Here is a 19,531-nt window from a genome sequence, read left to right as displayed (position 1 = left end):
ATTAGTAATTAGTTGTAATGTGTGTTAGTGATTATATGCTATGTTAGTAATCCGTTAATTAGTATGTGTTTCCCCTATAAGGAATTGTAATGTGTATTCATATTCCTAGCTCCCTCGGCAAAGCCACGCCGAAGGGAAACAACAAAACAACAAACATAGATATTCTATTATTTTATTGCTTCTCCCCAACGCGACTCCACCGAAAGAGCCAAGAACATGAATCACTGCAGTCACGAAAGCTTTAAATCAAAATGTAATGTGTATTATTTAATAATACGCTTCCAGGCCGCACTAAGCCTGTAGCTGTCAGAGCGATTAAAGTTATTCTTGTTCCTCTCAATTTCAATGGATTCTCTAATTAGTCTTTGCCAGTAATAATTAGTTTTACACACCACTGCAACATTGTCAAAATCAATTGAGTGTCCTTGTTGACAAGCATGTTCTGCCACTGCCGACAGTTGTGTTTGAGATAATTTAATATTTCTCTGATGTTCTTTTAGTCTTACACTGATGTTACGTCCCGTCTGCCCAATGTAGCAGCTGCCACATAAACAATTAATCCGATATACACCTTCTGTTGATAATTTAGGTAATGCGTCTTTAGTGCAAGATACTAGTTTTTGAATTTTGTGTACTGTACCAAATCTTACTGTAATGTTTTGCTTTTGCAAAACACGGGCTAATTTGTCAGTTACTCCTGAGATATATGGAATTTTTATTGTTTTAACAATCTGGTCGCTTTCAGCAGTATTGCTTTGCGATCGTGATTTGGCATTCAGTGCTCTGTTAATTTGAGCATTATTGTAGCCATTCTGTCGTAGTGCGTCTTTAACGTGCTTAATCTCTCTCACTAGACTCTCACCATCTGACACTGTTTTGGCCCGATGTATGAGCGTCTTGATAAGAGAGGATTTCTGAGCTGGATGATGATGTGATTCTGCATTCAGATAGGCATCAGTGTGCGTTTGCTTTCTATAAACGCTGTGTGTTATTTTACCGTTTAGGCCATGTCCAAGCAAAATATCTAGGAATGGGAGTGTGTTATTCACCTCCATTTCCATGGTGAACTGGATGGCCGGGTTTTGTGCATTGAGATGATTTAGAAAATAATTAAGTGTATCTTTACCATGTGGCCAGACAACCAAAGTGTCATCCACATATCTAAACCAAAAGGATGGTTTTAATGTGCTCGAGGCAAGTGCTCTTATTTCAAAGTTTTCCATGTACAAATTTGCTATAGCAGGGGATAAAGGAGAGCCCATTGCTGCTCCTTCCTTTTGTTTAAAGAAATCCCCTCTCCATAAGAAGTAAGTGTTATTTAAACAATGGCCAGCAAGTTTCGGAATATCTTTTTGTAAACCGGTATTCTTTACTAGTGTATCAAGTAATTTAAGCGATTCGTCCACTGGAACCTTAGTGAATAGAGAAATCACATCACAACTTACCAGAATATCATCAGGAGTAAGTTTAATATCTTTAATCACATTCACAAGATGTTCTGATTTTTTTATGAATGAAGATGTCTTACCGATGTAGGGCTGTATTTGTTTGGTTATATATTTTGCTAATTGATATGTGGCAGAGCCAATTGTACTGACTATGGGTCGTAATGGGATGCCGATTTTATGAATCTTTGGTAGCCCATAGAGTCTAGGTGGTTTTGAGGCCCTTCGGCGTGGCTTTGCCGAGGGAGCTAGGCATATGAATGCACATTACAATTCCATATAGGGGAAACACATACTAATTAATGGATTACTAACATAGCATATAATCACTAACACACATTACAACTAATTACTAATCTACAACTCATTACTAATCATCACCATTGACTGATTAATCGATTATATAATTACAATACCCCCCCCTCCGCCTCTAATCACTGCACCTGATATGAGTTAAGTGATGACGTCACCTTACTGCTCTATATAAAACCGGGAGCAAGCGAGGGCTTTACCATTCTGCCGAATTGCCCGATGATGCTGGATGTATTTACCAGCGAAACGTCGTACTCAAACTGTAAATATTGTGGATTCACTCTTCAACACACCGGTGGGCTAAAGTAGTGAATTATTTGTCTTTTGTCAACGTGACACCTTTTTTTTTGCTGATTGGCCGTGTCGGGTGGTGGAGGGTTACGACACATTTATAAATAACGCGATCTAACCCAAAAACCTTAATTATGAATAATATTGGTCGCGAAAGCCTACGTGTTAAACTGACCTGTTAGTGTGTGGTGACCTGTTAGTGCGTGGTGACCTGTTAGTGTGTGGTGACCTGGTGACCTGTTAGTGTGTGGTGACCTGTTAGTGCGTGGTGACCTGTTAGTGTGTGGTGACCTGTTAGTGTGTGGTGACCTGTTAGTGCGTGGTGACCTGTTAGTGTGTGGTGACCTGGTGACCTGTTAGTGTGTGGTGACCTGGTGACCTGTTAGTGTGTGGTGACCTGGTGACCTGTTAGTGCGTGGTGACCTGTTAGTGAGTAGTGACCTGTGCGTGGCGGCCGCCCGCCATCCCAATGCTTCTGTCCGGGATGAACGCAGCTTTGGCGAGCGCACGAGATCGGGCCTGCGTTTGGAGTGGATTTTTTTGGGGTTTGTTGGTTATGCACGGGGCGTCTGCGGCTAATATAGCTGAGAACTTACATTTGTCCTCTGCAAAGTCACGGGGGAAAGGAGGCTCGCTTGGGTTGGAGGGCGGGACTGGCTTGCCCAGTTTGTTGGTCTTGTGAGCTGCGTGTGACGGCGCTTTTGTACCACGCGGGGTGAGCGCGCGGTGCGTGAGTGGTGTGAGTGAGCACCGAGCAGGATTCCACGTGTCCACTGCAATGCTGCCCCGTGACCTCTGGGTTAGTGAGCCGATTGCTGCGTGACTGGAACAATGCGAACATATGACCAGAGTGAGAATCTAATGCATTGCCCCCCACCCACCCACCCAGACCCCTCCCCCCCACCTTTTTGTGACGCCAAAATTGACGAACGAGTCGGCACATTTTGATATTTTAGTCCTGAGTCTTGTCGGTGGCAGCAGTTGAGTGGTTAGCTACAGAGACTGTGTTGGAGTTGAGTGGTTAGCTACGGAGACTGTGTTGGAGTTGAGTGGTTAGCTACGGAGACTGTGTTGGAGTTGAGTGGTTAGCAACAGAGACTGTGTTGGAGTTGAGTGGTTAGCTACAGAGACTGTGATGGAGTTGAGTGGTTAGCTACAGAGACTGTGTTGGAGTGAGTGGTTAGCTACAGAGACTGTGTTGGAGTGAGTGGTTAGCTACAGAGACTGTGTTGGAGTTGAGTGGTTAGACACAGAGACTGTGTTGGAGTTGAGTGGTTAGGGGCAGAGACTGTGTTGGAGTGAGTGGTTAGCTACAGAGACTGTGTTGGGGTTGAGTGGTTAGGCACAGAGACTGTGTTGGAGTGAGTGGTTAGCTACAGAGACTGTGTTGGGGTTGAGTGGTTAGCTACAGAGACTATGTTGGAGTTGAGTGGTTAGCTACAGAGACTGTGTTGGAGTGAGTGGTTAGCTACAGAGACTGTGTTGGAGTTGAGTGGTTAGCTACATAGACTGTGTTGGAGTTGAGTGGTTAGCTACAGAGACTGTGTTGGAGTTGAGTGGTTAGCTACAGAGACTGTGTTGGAGTTGAGTGGTTAGCTACAGAGACTGTGTTGGAGTGAGTGGTTACACACAGAGACTGTGTTGGAGTGAGTGGTTAGCAACAGAGACTGTGTTGGAGTTGAGTGGTTAGCTACAGAGACTGTGATGGAGTTGAGTGGTTAGACACAGAGTGTGTTGGAGTTGAGTGGTTAGCTACAGAGACTGTGTTGGAGTGAGTGGTTAGCTACAGAGACTGTGTTGGAGTGAGTGGTTAGCTACAGAGACTATTGGAGTTGAGTGGTTAGCTACAGAGACTGTGTTGGAGTTGAGTGGTTAGCTACAGAGACTGTGTTGGAGTTGAGTGGTTAGCTACAGAGACTGTTGGAGTTGAGTGGTTAGCTACAGAGACTGCGTTGGAGTTGAGTGGTTAGACACAGAGTGTGTTGGAGTTGAGTGGTTAGCTACAGAGACTGTGTTGGAGTTGAGTGGTTAGCTACAGAGACTGTGTTGGAGTGAGTGGTTAGCTACAGAGACTGTGTTGGAGTTGAGTGGTTAGCTACAGAGACTGTGTTGGAGTTGAGTGGTTAGCTACAGAGACTGTGTTGGAGTTGAGTGGTTAGACACAGAGACTGTGTTGGAGTGAGTGGTTAGCTACAGAGACTGTGTTGGAGTGAGTGGTTAGCTACAGAGACTGTGTTGGAGTTGAGTGGTTAGCTACAGAGACTGTGTTGGAGTTGAGTGGTTAGCTACAGAGACTGTGTTGGAGTTGAGTGGTTAGACACAGAGACTGTGTTGGAGTTGAGTGGTTAAGCACAGAGACTGTGTTGGAGTTGAGTGGTTAGCTACAGAGTTTTGGAGTTGAGTGGTTAGCTACAGAGACTGTGTTGGAGTTGAGTGGTTAGCTACAGAGACTGTGTTGGAGTTGAGTGGTTAGCTACAGAGACTGTGTTGGAGTTGAGTGGTTAGCTACAGAGACTGTTGGAGTTGAGTGCTTAGGCACAGAGACTGTGTTGGAAGTGAGTAAGGTCTGTGTCTGATTGGACACAATCCTACAGAGCATTAACCAGGAATGTAACACGATGCAGAGGCTTCCCAAATAACTCGATGCCTTAATGGGAGGATTATGAGCCGCAAGCCGAGGAATTAGATAGGAGATCAGAGCTCTCTGCTGGGTCTCGTCCAGCGCCTTCCCATCACACGGCTCCACTCTCACATTCCCACGTGGGCTCCCACTAAACTGTGCTGGTGCTGCTGCTGCCAGCGAGTCGCTGGTGGGCACGGGCCTCCCCCCCATCCTCATGCATTCCTCCCTTGCCTCAGTGAGTCTATGTGTGAGTCTATGGGTCTCTGTGTGAGTCTTTGGGTCTATATGTTAGTCTATGGGTCTCTGTGTGAGTCTATGGGTCTATATGTGAGTCTATGAGTCTCTGAGTGAGTCTGTGGATCTCTGTGTATGGGTCTCTGTGTGAGTCTATAGGTCTCTAAGTGAGTCTGTGGGTCTCTGTGTGAGTCTATAGGTCTCTGTGTGAGTCTATGGGTCTATATGTGAGTCTATGGGTCTCTGAGTGAGTCTGTGGATCTCTGTGTATGGGTCTCTGTGTGAGTCTATGCGTCTGAGTCTATGGGTCTCTAAGTGGGTCTGTGGGTCTCTATGTATGGGTCTCTGTGTGAGTTTATGGGTCTCTGAGTGTGATGCTATGGGTCTCTATGGGTTTCTGACTAAGTCTATGGTTCTCTGCGTGAGTCTGTGGGTCTCTATGAGAATATAGGTCTCTACGTGAGTCTATGGGTCTCTATATTGTGTCACTCCCTCCGGGTGATATTCTATTATTTCACTCCCTCTGGGTGATATTCTATTGTTACACTCCATGTTGGTGAGATTCTATTGTTCCACTCCATCTGGGTGAGATTCTATTGTTCCACTCCATCTGGGTGACATTCTATTGTTCCACTCCATCTGGGTGATATTCTATTGTTCCACTCCATCTGGGTGATATTCTATTGTTCCACTCCATCTGGGTGAGATTCTATTGTTCCACTCCATCTGGGTGATATTCTATTGATCCACTCCATCTGGGTGATATTCTATTGTTACACTCCATGTTGGTGAGATTCTATTGTTCCACTCCATCTGGGTGAGATTCTATTGTCCCACTCCATCTGGGTGAGATTCTATTGTTCCACTCCATCTGGGTGATATTCTATTGTTCCACTCCATCTGGGTGAGATTCTATTGTTGCACTCCATCTGGGTGACATTCTATTGTTCCACTCCATCTGGGTGAGATTCTATTGTTCCACTCCGTCTGGGTGATATTCTATTGTTTCACTCCGTCTGGGTGATATTCTGTTGTTCCACTCCATCTGGGTGACATTCTATTGTTCCACTCCATCCGGGTGAGATTCTATTGTTCCACTCCGTCTGGGTGACATTCTATTGTTCCACTCCATCTGGGTGATATTCTATTGTTCCACTCCATCTGGGTGATATTCTATTGTTCCACTCCATCTGGGTGATATTCTATTGTCCCGCTCCATCTGGGTGAGATTTTATTGTTCCACTCCATCTGGGTGATATTCTATTGTTCCACTCCAAGTGGGTGATATTCTATTGTTCCACTCCATCTGGGTGATATTCTATTGTCCCACTCCATCTGGGTGATATTCTATTGTTCCACTCCATCTGGGTGATATTCTATTGTTTCACTCCAAGTGGGTTAGATTCTATTGTTTCACTCCATGTGGGTGAGATTCTATTGTTCCACTCCGAGTGGGTGAGATTCTATTGTTCCACTCCATCTGGGTGATATTCTATTGTTCCACTCCATCTGGGTGATATTCTGTTGTTCCACTCCATCTGGGTGATATTCTGTTGTTCCACTCCATCTGGGTGATATTCTGTTGTTCCACTCCATCTGGGTGATATTCTGTTGTTCCACTCCATATGGGTGATATTCTGTTGTTCCACTCCATCTGGGTGATATTCTATTGTTCCACTCCATCTGGGTGATATTCTGTTATTCTACTCCATCTGGGTGATATTCTATTGTCCCACTCCATCTGGGTGATATTCTATTGTTCCACTCCATCTGGGTGATATTCTATTGTTTCACTCCAAGTGGGTTAGATTCTATTGTTTCACTCCATGTGGGTGAGATTCTATTGTTTCACTCCATCTGGGTGAGTTCTATTGTTCCACTCCAAGTGGGTGATATTCTATTGTTCCACTCCAAGTGGGTGAGATTCTATTGTTCCACTCCAAGTGGGTGATATTCTATTGTCCCACTCCGAGTGAGTGAGATTCTATTGTTCCACTCCATCTGGGTGATATTCTGTTGTTCCACTCCATCTAGGTGAGATTGTATTGTTCCACTCCATCTGGGTGAGATTCTATTGTTCCACTTGTCATATAGCCTTCACAGACTGTAGGGGCAAGTGCTGTTAGCGAGCCCCTATGAAGGCCGGCACGTTGCGCACGAGGGGGTGGGTGGCCAGCACCACGCCCGGCCGCCTTTGTTTCCCCAGTGGCGATGTTTACACGCCACACGAGGTACTCATTTGAGGCTGAGTCGACCTAGGGGTTGTCCAGGCCCGGTTCAGATAATCGTCACCAGTGTTGATCGTGAGCAGGGAATCGAAGCCGAGTCATTGGGTTCGGACCGCTCGCCACTTTCACACAGACAAAGACAAAGATTCCCCGTATAGCCTCAAAAGACCAGTGGGGCAAGTGCCGTGAGCGAGTAGCACCTCTGAAGGCCGGCACGGCGCACGAGGGAGTGGCGCTGCTGGTTCTACGCCCGTGTCGTCTGCAGTCACGCTGCTCCAGGCCCCGTGATTCATTCTCTACGTTATCTCACTCATTCACATTGTCTCATTCGTTCACGTCTCATTCATATTGGAAGTCATTCACATTTTCTCACTCATTCACATTTATGCATTCACTATTATTCACATTCTCTCAACACTCACCCTCTCTCTAAACTCTCCCTCCTCTCTCTAAACTCTCTCTAAACTCTCCCCCCTCTCTCTACTCTCCCCCCTCTCTCTCCCCCCTCTCTCTCTAAACTCTCCCCCCTCTCTCCCCCCCTCTCTCTACTACCCCCCTCTCACCCTCTCTAAACTCTCCCCCCTCTCTCTCCCCCCTCTCTCTACTCTCCCCCCTCTCACCCTCTCTCTCTCTAAACTCCCCCCCCTCTCTCTAAACTCTCCCCCCTCTCTCTCTAAACTCTCCCCCCTCTCTCTAAACTCTCTCTCCTCTCTCTCTCTACTCTCTCTACTCTCCCCCCTCTCTCCCCTCCTCTCTCTCACCATGTCTCTAAACTCTCCCCCCTCTCTCTCCCCTCTCTCCCCTCCTCTCTCTCACCATCTCTCTAAACTCTCCCCCCTCTCTCCCCCCTCTCTCTACTCTCCCCCCTGACTCTCTCACCCTCTCTTTAAACTCTCTCCCCTCTCTTTAAACTCTCCCCCCTCTCTCTAAACTCTCCCCGCTCTCTCTCTACTCCCCCCTCTCTCTAAACTCTCCCATCCCTCTCTCCCATCCCTCTCTACACTCTCCCCCTCTCTCTAAACTCTCTCCCCTCTCTCTCTACTCTCTCCCCTCTCTACACTCTCCCCCTCTCTAAACTCTCTCCCCTCTCTCTCTACTCTCCCCCCTCTCTCTCTACTCTCTCCCCTCTCTCTCTACTCTCCCCCCTCTCTCTCTACTCTCTCCCCTCTCTCTCTACACTCTCCCCCTCTCTCTAAACTCTCCCCCCTCCCTCTAAACTCTCCCATCCTTCTCTAAACTCTCCCCCCTCTCTCCCCTCCCTCTCTACACTCTCCCCCCTCTCTCTCCTCTCTCTAAACTCTCCCCCCTCTCTCTAAACTCTCCCATCCCTCTCTAAACTCTCCCCCCTCTCTCCCCTCCCTCTCTACACTCTCCCCCTCTCTCCCCTCTCTCTAAACTCTCCCCCCTCTCTCTAAACTATCCCATCCCTCTCTAAACTCTCCCCCCTCTCTCCCCTCCCTCTCTAAACTCTCCCCCCTCTCTCTCTAAACTATCCCCCCTCTCTCCCCTCCCTCTCTACACTCTCCCCCTCTCTCCCCTCTCTCTAAACTCTCCCCCCTCTCTCTAAACTCTCCCCCCTCTCTCTCTAAACTCTCCCCCCTCTCTCTAAACTATCCCATCCCTCTCTAAACTCTCCCCCCTCTCTCCCCTCCCTCTCTAAACTCTCCCCCCTCTCTCTCTAAACTATCCCCCCTCTCTCCCCTCCCTCTCTACACTCTCCCCCTCTCTCCCCTCTCTCTAAACTCTCCCCCCTCTCTCCCCTCCCTCTCTACACTCTCCCCCTCTCTCCCCTCTCTATAAACTCTCCCCCCTCTCTCTAAACTCTCCCATCCCTCTCTAAACTCTCCCCCCTCTCTCCCCTCCCTCTCTACACTCTCCCCCCTCTCTCTAAACTCTCCCCCCTCTCTCTCTAAACTCTCCCCCCTCTCTCCCCTCCCTCTCTACACTCTCTCCCCTCTCTCTAAACTCTCCCCCCTCTCTCTAAACTCTCCCTCCTCTCTCTTAACTCTCCCCCCTCTCTCTAAACTCTCCCCTCCCTCTCTACACTCTCCCCATCTCTCTAAACTCTCCCCCCTCTCTCCCCTTCCTCTCAACCCTCTCCTCTCAACCCCCTCCACTCCCTCTCACCTCTCTCCTCTCCTCCCTTCATCTGCCCCCCTCCTCTCTCCTACTCGAGTCTCAAGTTGGCATCATTCAATGCTCCAACTCCGACGAGGTGAGGCTACCCACGAACAGTGTACGAACAATATTAGTTTAAATGTTGATTAGGTATTTTATACCTACGTGGCTTTACCGACAGAACCAAAGAGTAATATTAGTTTAGCTGTCATCATCATTGTTAGCATCACTACTATCAGTGGGCATTCGGGATTATAAGACGCTCCCGAATGTAAGACGCACGCCCAACGTTGACACCGGGTAAGAAGATTGTTCGACAAATCTCGTCTAACGCACACATACTGAATATCATTCATATTTAATTAATGTATATATATACACGTGATGCACGCTATGTGTTGTTATGTTCCATTGTGTATATACTTTACGTTTGATTTTTCGCAGTATTGTGTATGTTTGATCATTAACAGCTGATAAACAAAGTTAAATTATCCAACATGTGAATAAAATAACCTGCATTTAAATACGTTGTCAAATTATCAAACGTCGACGTAATGTCGTAGATTGTAATTAAGGACATGTTAAATAATAAACGCGTTATTTAAAACGCCGTCCATAACTTACAACACTTTTATTTTAAACGTCTAAAATACAACGTTGCTTAAAGATTTAAACGTGGCGACGAATATCGTGCCACGGTCTGCCTCGGCAAAGTGGATGAGAGAAGACACGCAGGGTAGAGACATCGTGACACTGATATTACTCCAGCAGTGGATAGACCACGATGTTGACACTGAGACACAGAGAGAGAGAGACACGTGGATGAGAGACCACACAGGGTAGAGACATCGTGACACTGATATTACTCCAGCAGTGGATAGACCACGATGGTGACACTGAGACACACAGAGAGAGACACGTGGATGAGAGAAGACACGCAGGGTAGAGACATCGTGACACTGATATTACTCCAGCAGTGGATAGACCACGATGGTGACACTGAGACACAGAGAGAGACACGTGGATGAGAGAAGACACGCAGGGTAGAGACGTCGTGACACTGATGTTACTCCAGCAGTGGATAGACCACGATGATGACACTGAGACAGAGAGAGAGACACGTGGATGAGAGAAGACACGCAGGGTAGAGACATCGTGACACTGATATTACTCCAGCAGTGGATAGACCACGATGGTGACACTGAAACACAGAGAGACACGTGGATGAGAGAAGACACACAGGGTAGAGACATCGTGACACTGATGTTACTCCAGCAGTGGATAGACCACGGTGGTGACACTGATACACAGAGAGAGAGAGACACGTGGATGAGAGAAGACACGCAGGGTAGAGACGTCGTGACACTGATATTACTCCAGCAGTGGATAGACCACGATGGTGACACTGAGACACAGAGAGAGACACGTGGATGAGAGAAGACACGCAGGGTAGAGACATCGTGACACTGATATTACTCCAGCAGTGGATAGACCACGATGATGACACTGAGACAGAGAGAGAGACACGTGGATGAGAGAAGACACGCAGGGTAGAGACATCGTGACACTGATATTACTCCAGCAGTGGATAGACCACGATGATGACACTGAGACAGAGAGAGAGAGAGAGACACGTGGATGAGAGAAGACACGCAGGGTAGAGACGTCGTGACACTGATATTACTCCAGCAGTGGATAGACCACGATGGTGACACTGTGACACAGAGAGAGACACGTGGATGAGAGAAGACACGCAGGGTAGAGACATCGTGACACTGATATTACTCCAGCAGTGGATAGACCACGATGATGACACTGAGAGACACAGAGAGACACGTGGATGAGAGAAGACACACAGGGTAGAGACATCGTGACACTGATATTACTCCAGCAGTGGATAGACCACGATGATGACACTGAGACACAGAGAGAGAGGCCCTCATCCAGCAGTGGAGCGACGAGAGGACAATGACTGTACAAAGACAAAGATCCCCCGTGTAGCCTTAATAGAGTGTAGGGGCAAGTACTGTGAGCGAGCAGCACCTATGAAGGCCGGCACGGCACACGAGGGGGTGGGTGGCCAGCACCACGCCCGGCCGCCTTTGTCTCCCCAGTGGCGATGTTTACACACCGCACCGGGTACTCATTTGAGGCCGAGTCTACCTAGGGGAGATTCAGCACCGGTTTAGATAATCGTCGCCGGTGTGAATCGAACTCGGGTGGCCGGGTTCGAAGCACAGTGTGCTAACCGCTGCGCCACCGCTCCCCCCACCAAAGACAAAGGCGCCCCGTATCGCCTCTTGACAAACTGTTAGGGGCAAGCGAGCTCTCGGCCAACACCACAAGCAGAATATTTATACTGGAGGAATCCGATGAGCTATAAAGCTCTTGTGAGAATAGGTTTAACCCTTTCTGGCAATGACACAGTTGTGTTAAGATGTTGAAACACCAAACTGAAACCTTTCGCATTAGCCACATGTACTTGTGGTGAACACGCGAACCCACAAAACCTATGCTCAAATAGTCAATGCATTGTCTTTGACCCTGATTGGTCCACACCAGAGAGATCACTTTGGCGTGCACCAGCACCACGTGACTTTTCTTTCGTGTTGTGCGCGCTGCATTTAGCGCCACAACGCGTGGATTTATAGCGATTATTCGTGTTGCTGGTGACTTTGTGTGTTTGTGTTGCCGGTGACTTTGTGTGTTTGTGTTGCCGGTGACTTTGTGTGTTTGTGTTGCTGGTGACTTTGTGCGTTTGTGTTGCCGGTGACTTTGTGTGTTTGTGTTGCCGGTGACTTTGTGTGTTTGTGTTGCTGGTGACTTTGTGTGTTTGTGTTGCTGGTGACATTGTGTGTTTGTGTTGCTGGTGACTTTGTGTGTTTGTGTTGCTGGTGACTTTGTGTGTTCGTGTTGCTGGTAACTTTGTGCGTTTGTGTTGCCGGTGACTTTGTGCGTTTGTGTTGCCGGTGACTTTGTGTGTTTGTGTTGCCGGTGACTTTGTGTGTTTGTGTTGCTGGTGACTTTGTGTGTTTGTGTTGCTGGTGACATTGTGTGTTTGTGTTGCTGGTGACTTTATGTGTTTGTGTTGCTGGTGACTTTGTGTGTTCGTGTTGCTGGTAACTTTGTGCGTTTGTGTTACCGGTGACTTTGTGTGTTCGTGTTGCTGGTGATTTTGTGTGTTTGTGTTGCTGGTGACTTTGTGTGTTTGTGTTGCTGGTGACATTGTGTGTTTGTGTTGCTGGTGACTTTGTGTGTTTGTGTTGCTGGTGACTTTGTGTGTTCGTGTTGCTGGTAACTTTGTGCGTTTGTGTTGCCGGTGACTTTGTGCGTTTGTGTTGCCGGTGACTTTGTGTGTTTGTGTTGCCGGTGACTTTGTGTGTTTGTGTTGCTGGTGACTTTGTGTGTTTGTGTTGCTGGTGACATTGTGTGTTTGTGTTGCTGGTGACTTTGTGTGTTTGTGTTGCCGGTGACTTTGTGTGTTTGTGTTGCTGGTGACTTCGTGCGTTTGTGTTACCGGTGACTTTGTGTGTTCGTGTTGCTGGTGATTTTGTGTGTTTGTGTTGCTGGTGACTTTGTGTGTTTGTGTTGCTGGTGACTTTGTGTGTTTATGTTGCCGGTGACTTTGTGTGTTTGTGTTGCCGGTGACTTTGTGTTGCTGGTGACTTTGTGTGTTTGTGTTGCTGGTGACATTGTGTGTTTGTGTTGCCAGTGACTTTGTGTGTTTGTGTTGCCGGTGACTTTGTGTGTTTGTGTTGCTGGTGACATTGTGTGTTTGTGTTGCTGGTGACTTTGTGCGTTTGTGTTGCTGGTGACTTTGTGTGTTTGTGTTGCCGGTGACTTTGTGCGTTTGTGTTGCCGGTGACTTTGTGTGTTCGTGTTGCTGGTGACTTTGCGTGTTTGTGTTGCTGGTGACTTTGTGTGTTTGTGTTGCTGGTGACTTTGTGTGTTGTGTTGCTGGTGACTTTGTGTGTTTGTGTTGCTGGTGACTTTGTGTGTTTGTGTTGCTGGTGACTTTGTGTGTTTGTATTGCTGGTGACTTTGTGTGTTTGTGTCGCTGGTGACTTTGTGTGTTTGTGTTGCTGGTGACTTTGTGTGTTTGTGTTGCTGGTGACTTTGTGTGTTCGTGTTGCTGGTGACTTTGTGCGTTTGTGTTGCTGGTGACTTTGTTTGTGTCGCTGGTGACTTTGTGTGTTTGTGTTGCTGGTGACTTTGTGTGTTTGTGTTGCTGGTGACTTTGTGCGTTTGTGTTGCTGGTGACTTTGTGTGTTTGTGTTGCTGGTGACTTTGTGTGTTCGTGTTGCTGGTGACTTTGTGTGTTTGTGTTGCTGGTGGCTTTGTGTGTTTGTGTTGCCGGTGACTTTGTGCGTTTGTGTTGCTGGTGACTTTGTGTGTTTGTGTTGCTGGTGGCTTTGTGTGTTTGTGTTGCTGGTGGCTTTGTGTGTTGTGTTGCTGGTGACTTTGTGTGTTTGTGTTGCTGGTGACTTTGTGTGTTTGTATTGCTGGTGACTTTGTGTGTTTGTGTTGCTGGTGACTTTGTGTGTTTGTGTTGCTGGTGACTTTGTGTGTTTGTGTCGCTGGTGACTTTGTGTGTTTGTGTTGCTGGTGACTTTGTGTGTTTGTGTTGCTGGTGGCTTTGTGTGTTTGTGTTGCTGGTGGCTTTGTGTGTTGTTGTGTTGCTGGTGACTTTGTGTGTTTGTGTTGCTGGTGACTTTGTGTGTTTGTGTTGCTGGTGACTTTGTGTGTTGTTGTGTTGCTGGTGACTTTGTGTGTTGTTGTGTTGCTGGTGACTTTGTGTGTTTGTGTTGCTGGTGACTTTGTGTGTTTGTGTCGCTGGTGACTTTGTGTGTTTGTGTTGCTGGTGGCTTTGTGTGTTTGTGTTGCTGGTGACTTTGTGTGTTGTTGTGTTGCTGGTGACTTTGTGTGTTTGTGTTGCTGGTGACTTTGTGTGTTTGTGTTGCTGGTGACTTTGTGTGTTTGTGTTGCTGGTGACTTGGTGTGTTTGTGTTGCTGGTGACTTTGTGTGTTTGTGTTGCTGGTGACTTTGTGTGTTGTTGTGTTGCTGGTGACTTTGTGTGTTTGTGTCGCTGGTGACTTTGTGTGTTTGTGTTGCTGGTGGCTTTGTGTGTTTGTGTTGCTGGTGACTTTGTGTGTTGTTGTGTTGCTGGTGACTTTGTGTGTTTGTGTTGCTGGTGACTTTGTGTGTTGTTGTGTTGCTGGTGACTTTGTGTGTTTGTGTTTCCTGGTGACTTTGTGTGTTTGTGTTGCTGGTGGCTTTGTGTGTTGTGTTGCTGGTGGCTTTGTGTGTTGTTGTGTTGCTGGTGACTTTGTGTGTTTGTGTCGCTGGTGACTTTGTGTGTTTGTGTTGCTGGTGGCTTTGTGTGTTGTTTGTGTTGCTGGTGGCTTTGTGTGTTTCATATCGGAATCGCCTTCAGTGCTGCTGCTGCTGCTAGCGGCAATAAAAGTTGTTTAAAAGTCAAAAGTCTTTAAAGCACTTTCTTTCACAGACTCATTATCCACGCCAGTCACAACACCAACAGGCGCAGTTCGCCACCAAGTGACGGCGACGTCACCACGGAGCCCGTGCCAGGCTAGGTGCACTTTGAGACCACGTGAAGTGTCGAATCCTCGCTGGCAGGAGGAGGTCACAGGACAGACTCGGCAGGTGCCATGGGTTGGCTGACTGAGATGACTGCCCGATGCACCACCAGCTGTGCCAGGCTAGGTGCAGGAGGTCACGGGACAGACCCAGCAGGTGCCATGGGCTGACTGGCAGATGCACGCCGGCTATGACAACATTACATTTACCGCTGCCACAAACGCCGTCATCGTCACACCATTGACATCACTGTCACCACCGCGTTCGTAAATCCTGCGCCGAGTGCTTCCCCGCAGCAGTTTGGCCTTATTGGGTGCCACGTGGCAAGCGAGAGAGAGCGAGCGAAAATTCCGTCTCCTCGCTGTACCACCCTCCCACATGATGCGATTACATCGGCCAAAGTCATGCCCCCCGCCTCTCTGTCGTTTATTTAGTAAACGCCTTGACCCAAATATGCGAGCCTCATTATTTCCTTCAGGCCTCTGCTGTTTTTTGTTACATAATCGAGGCACTCAAAGGCATCTCCGCATTTGTGTTCGTTGTGATGGTTGGAGGGGCAAATGGCTTCCTTCGAAATTCAGGATTTAGTCTAACGCCTCTTAATTCATCATGATGATGAATCAGCAATTACTACACTCGCATGTCTGCTTCAGGTCGCACAGTCTCCACGTGTCTCTCTCTCTCTCGTCTCTCCACTGTCGATCTCCTCGTGTCTCTCTCACGTCTCTCCACTGTCTATCTCCCCGTGTCTCTCTCTCACGTCTCTCCACTGTCTATCTCCCCGTGTCTCTCACGTCTCTTCACTGTCTATCTCCACGTGTCTCTCTCTCACGTCTCTCCACTGTCGATCTGCTCGTGTCTCTCTCACGTCTCTCCACTGTCTATCTCCTCGTGTCTCTCTCTCACGTCTCTCCACTGTCTATCTCCTCGTGTCTCTCTCTCGTCTCTCCACTGTCGATCTCCTCGTGTCTCTCTCACGTCTCTCCACTGTCTATCTCCCCGTGTCTCTCTCTCACGTCTCTCCACTGTCTATCTCCCCGTGTCTCTCTCTCACGTCTCTCCACTGTCTATCTCTCCGTGTCTCTCACGTCTCTCCACTGTCTATCTCCCCGTGTCTCTCTCACGACTCTCCACTGTCTATCTCCCCGTGTCTCTCTCTCACGTCTCTCCACTGTCTATCTCCACGTGTCTCTCTCACGTCTCTCCACTGTCTATCTCTCCGTGTCTCTCACGTCTCTCCACTGTCTATCTCCTCGTGTCTCTCACGTCTCTCCACTGTCTATCTCCTCGTGTCTCTCACGTCCCTCCACTGTCTATCTCCCCGTGTCTCTCTCTCACGTCTCTCCACTGTCTATCTCCCCGTGTCTCTCTCTCACGTCTCTCCACTGTCTATCTCCCCGTGTCTCTCTCTCACGTCTCTCCACTGTCTATCTCCTCGTGTCTCTCTCACGTCTCTCCACTGTCTATCTCCTCGTGTCTCTCTCTCACGTCTCTCCACTGTCTATCTCCCCGTGTCTCTCTCACGTCTCTCCACTGTCTATCTCCCCGTGTCTCTCTCTCACGTCTCTCCACTGTCTATCTCCCCGTGTCTCTCTCTCACGTCTCTCCACTGTCTATCTCCCCGTGTCTCTCTCTCACGTCTCTCCACTGTCTATCTCCCCGTGTCTCTCTCTCACGTCTCTCCACTGTCTATCTCCCCGTGTCTCTCTCTCACGTCTCTCCACTGTTTATCTCCCCGTGTCTCTCTCTCACGTCTCTCCACTGTCTATCTCCCCGTGTCTCTCTCTCACGTCTCTCCACTGTCTATCTCCCCGTGTCTCTCTCTCACGTCTCTCCACTGTCTATCTCCCCGTGTCTCTCTCTCACGTCTCTCCACTGTCTATCTCCTCGTGTCTCTCTCTCACGTCTCTCCACTGTCTATCTCCTCGTGTCTCTCTCTCACGTCTCTCCACTGTCTATCTCCACGTGTGTCTCTCTCTCACGTCTCTCTACTGTCTATCTCCCCGTGTCTCTCTCTCACGTCTATCCACTGTCTATCTCCCCGTGTCTCTCTCTCACGTCTCTCCACTGTCTATCTCCCCGTGTCTCTCTCTCACGTCTCTCCACTGTCTATCTCCCCGTGTCTCTCTTTCACGTCTCTCCACTGTCTATCTCCCCGTGTCTCTCTCTCTCACGTCTCTCCACTGTCTATCTTACCGTGTCTCTCTCTCACGTCTCTCCACTGTCTGTCTTTCCGTGTCTCTCTCTCACGTCTCTCCACTGTCTATCTCCCCGTGTCTCTAACGTCTCTCCACTGTCTATCTCCCCGTGTCTCTGTCTCACCACTCTCAACTGTCTATCTCCTCGTGTCTCTCACGTCTCTCCACTGTCTATCTCCCCGTGTCTCTCTCTCACGTCTCTCCACTGTCTATCTCCCCGTGTCTCTCTCTCTCACGTCTCTCCACTGTCTATCTCCCCGTGTCTCTCTCTCACGTCTCTCCACTGTCTATCTCCTCGTGTCTCTCTCTCACGTCTCTCCACTGTCTATCTCCACGTGTCTCTCTCTCACGTCTCTCCACTGTCTATCTCCCCGTGTCTCTCTCTCACGTCTCTCCACTGTCTATCTCCCCGTGTCTCTCTCTCACGTCTCTCCACTGTCTATCTCCTCGTGTCTCTCTCTCACGTCTCTCCACTGTCTATCTCCACGTGTCTCTCTCTCACGTCTCTCCACTGTCTATCTCCCCGTGTCTCTCTCTCACGTCTCTCCACTGTCACGATATTGAAGGTGACAATTCGTAGTACGGATGGATTTGTCTAAATCTTTATACTTATATATGTGTGTGTATATTTTAATTCATCCGTAGTTAAATTTACTTATTTTTATACATTTTGTGTATTTTATATATTAAAATGTATGTATATATTTAATATTCTGTATATCTATACAGTATACATATTTTGTATTTATCTTTTAGCTATATATTTGTTTCTATATCTATACAGAATATATATTCTTGATACAGTGAGGGAAAAAAGTATTTGATCCCCTGCTGATTTTGTACGTTTGTCCACTGACAAAGAAATGATCAGTCTATAATTTTAATGGTAGGTTTATTTGAACAGTGAGAGACAGAATAACAACAAAAAATCCGGAAAAACGCATGTCGAAAATGTTATAAATTGATTTGCATTTTAATGAGGGAAATAAGTATTTGACCCCCTCTCAATCAGAAAGATTTCTGGCTCCCAGGTGTCTTTTATACAGGTAACGCGCTGAGATTAGGAGCACACTCTTAAAGGGAGTGCTCCTAATCTCAGCTTGTTACCTGTATAAAAGACACCTGTCCACAGAAGCAATCAATCAATCAGATTCAAAACTCTCCACCATGGCCAAGACCAAAGAGCTCTCCAAGGATGTCAGGGACAAGATTGTAGCCCTACACAAGGCTGGAGTGGGCTACAAGACCATTGCCAAGCAGCTTGGTGAGCAGGGGATCAAAAACGTTTTCCCCTCACTGTATATGTATATTTTATAAATACCTGGAGAGTTTAAATGTTTTTACTAAGTGGAGATTTGTCTGAAATTCGCTGCTTTACTCCACAACGGTCACGGGATGGAGAAGACGCCAAGTGGGGGGGGGGGGCACGGGGGAGGGGCCATGGGAGGGGCATGGGGTGGGGGGGGGGCACGGGGGAGGGGCCATGGGAGGGGCATGGGGTGGGGGGCACGGGGGAGGGGCCATGGGAGGGGCATGGGGTGGGGGGGGCACGGGGGAGGGGCCATGGGAGGGGCATGGGGTGGGGGGCACGGGGGAGGGGCCATGGGAGGGGCATGGGGTGGGGGGGGGCACGGGGGAGGGGCCATGGGAGGGGCATGGGGTGGGGGGGGCACGGGGGAGGGGCCATGGGAGGGGCATGGGGTGGGGGGGCACGGGGGAGGGGCCATGGGTGGGGCATGGGGTGGGGGGGCATGGGGTGGAGGGACACGGGGGAGGGGCCATGGGTGGGGCATGGGGTGGGGGGGGCACGGGGGAGGGGCCATGGGAGGGGGGTCATGGGAGGGGCATGGGGTGGGGGGGGCACGGGGGGGCCATGGGTGGGGCATGGGGTGGGGGGGCATGGGGTGGAGGGACACGGGGGAGGGGCCATGGGAGGGGCATGGGGTGGGGGGGGGCACGGGGGAGGGGCCATGGGAGGGGGGTCATGGGAGGGGCATGGGGTGGGGGGGCACGGGGGGGCCATGGGTGGGGCATGGGGTGGGGGGGCATGGGGTGGAGGGACACGGGGGAGGGGCCATGGGAGGGGCATGGGGTGGGGGGGGCACGGGGGAGGGGCCATGGGAGGGGCATGGGAGGGGCATGGGGGTGGAGGCTCATGGGGGAGGCGAAGGGGGCATGGGGTGGGGGGCATGGGGGGCATGGGGGAGGGGCATGGGGTGGGGGAGGTTCAATTCCCATTCATAGCCACCGCTGACACCGGCGACGATTATCTGAATCGGCCCTGGTTCTTCCCTAGGTCGACTCGGCCTCAAATGAGTACCTGGTGCGGTGCGCAGTAAACGTCGCCGCCGGGGAGGCAAAGGCGGCCGTCATTCTGTCGAAGTGCCCGCAGATTTGTTTGCAAATCCGACGGCTCCACCGACTGCTCCCAGAGCCCCCCAGGCTAAGGGGCGAATCTGGGCGGCCGACCCGGGCCCCGCACT

At 49.2% G+C, this 19,531-nt stretch overlaps 1 protein-coding gene across 3 annotated transcripts in view; it reads left to right on the top strand.

The window, feature by feature from the left end:
• The first annotated feature begins 8,863 nt into the window (after positions 1-8,863).
• Positions 8,864-19,531, top strand: part of OCA2 (OCA2 melanosomal transmembrane protein) — a 60,849-nt gene continuing 50,181 nt past the window's right edge. The window contains exon 1 of one of the 3 annotated variants that reach the window (XM_076053413.1): positions 8,864-9,348. The gene's annotated coding sequence lies outside the window, so the exon portion shown is untranslated. The other 2 variants (XM_076053414.1, XM_032976916.2) reach the window with 2 other exon arrangements.

Source organism: Petromyzon marinus, chromosome 61 (genome assembly GCF_048934315.1).
Source record: "Petromyzon marinus isolate PM22_M1 ecotype Great Lakes invasive population chromosome 61, UKy_Petmar_22M1.pri1.0, whole genome shotgun sequence".
Lineage (NCBI taxonomy): Eukaryota > Metazoa > Chordata > Hyperoartia > Petromyzontiformes > Petromyzontidae > Petromyzon > Petromyzon marinus.
Note: the sequence above shows the minus strand (reverse complement) of the source record. Positions and strands in the feature narration are given on the sequence as shown.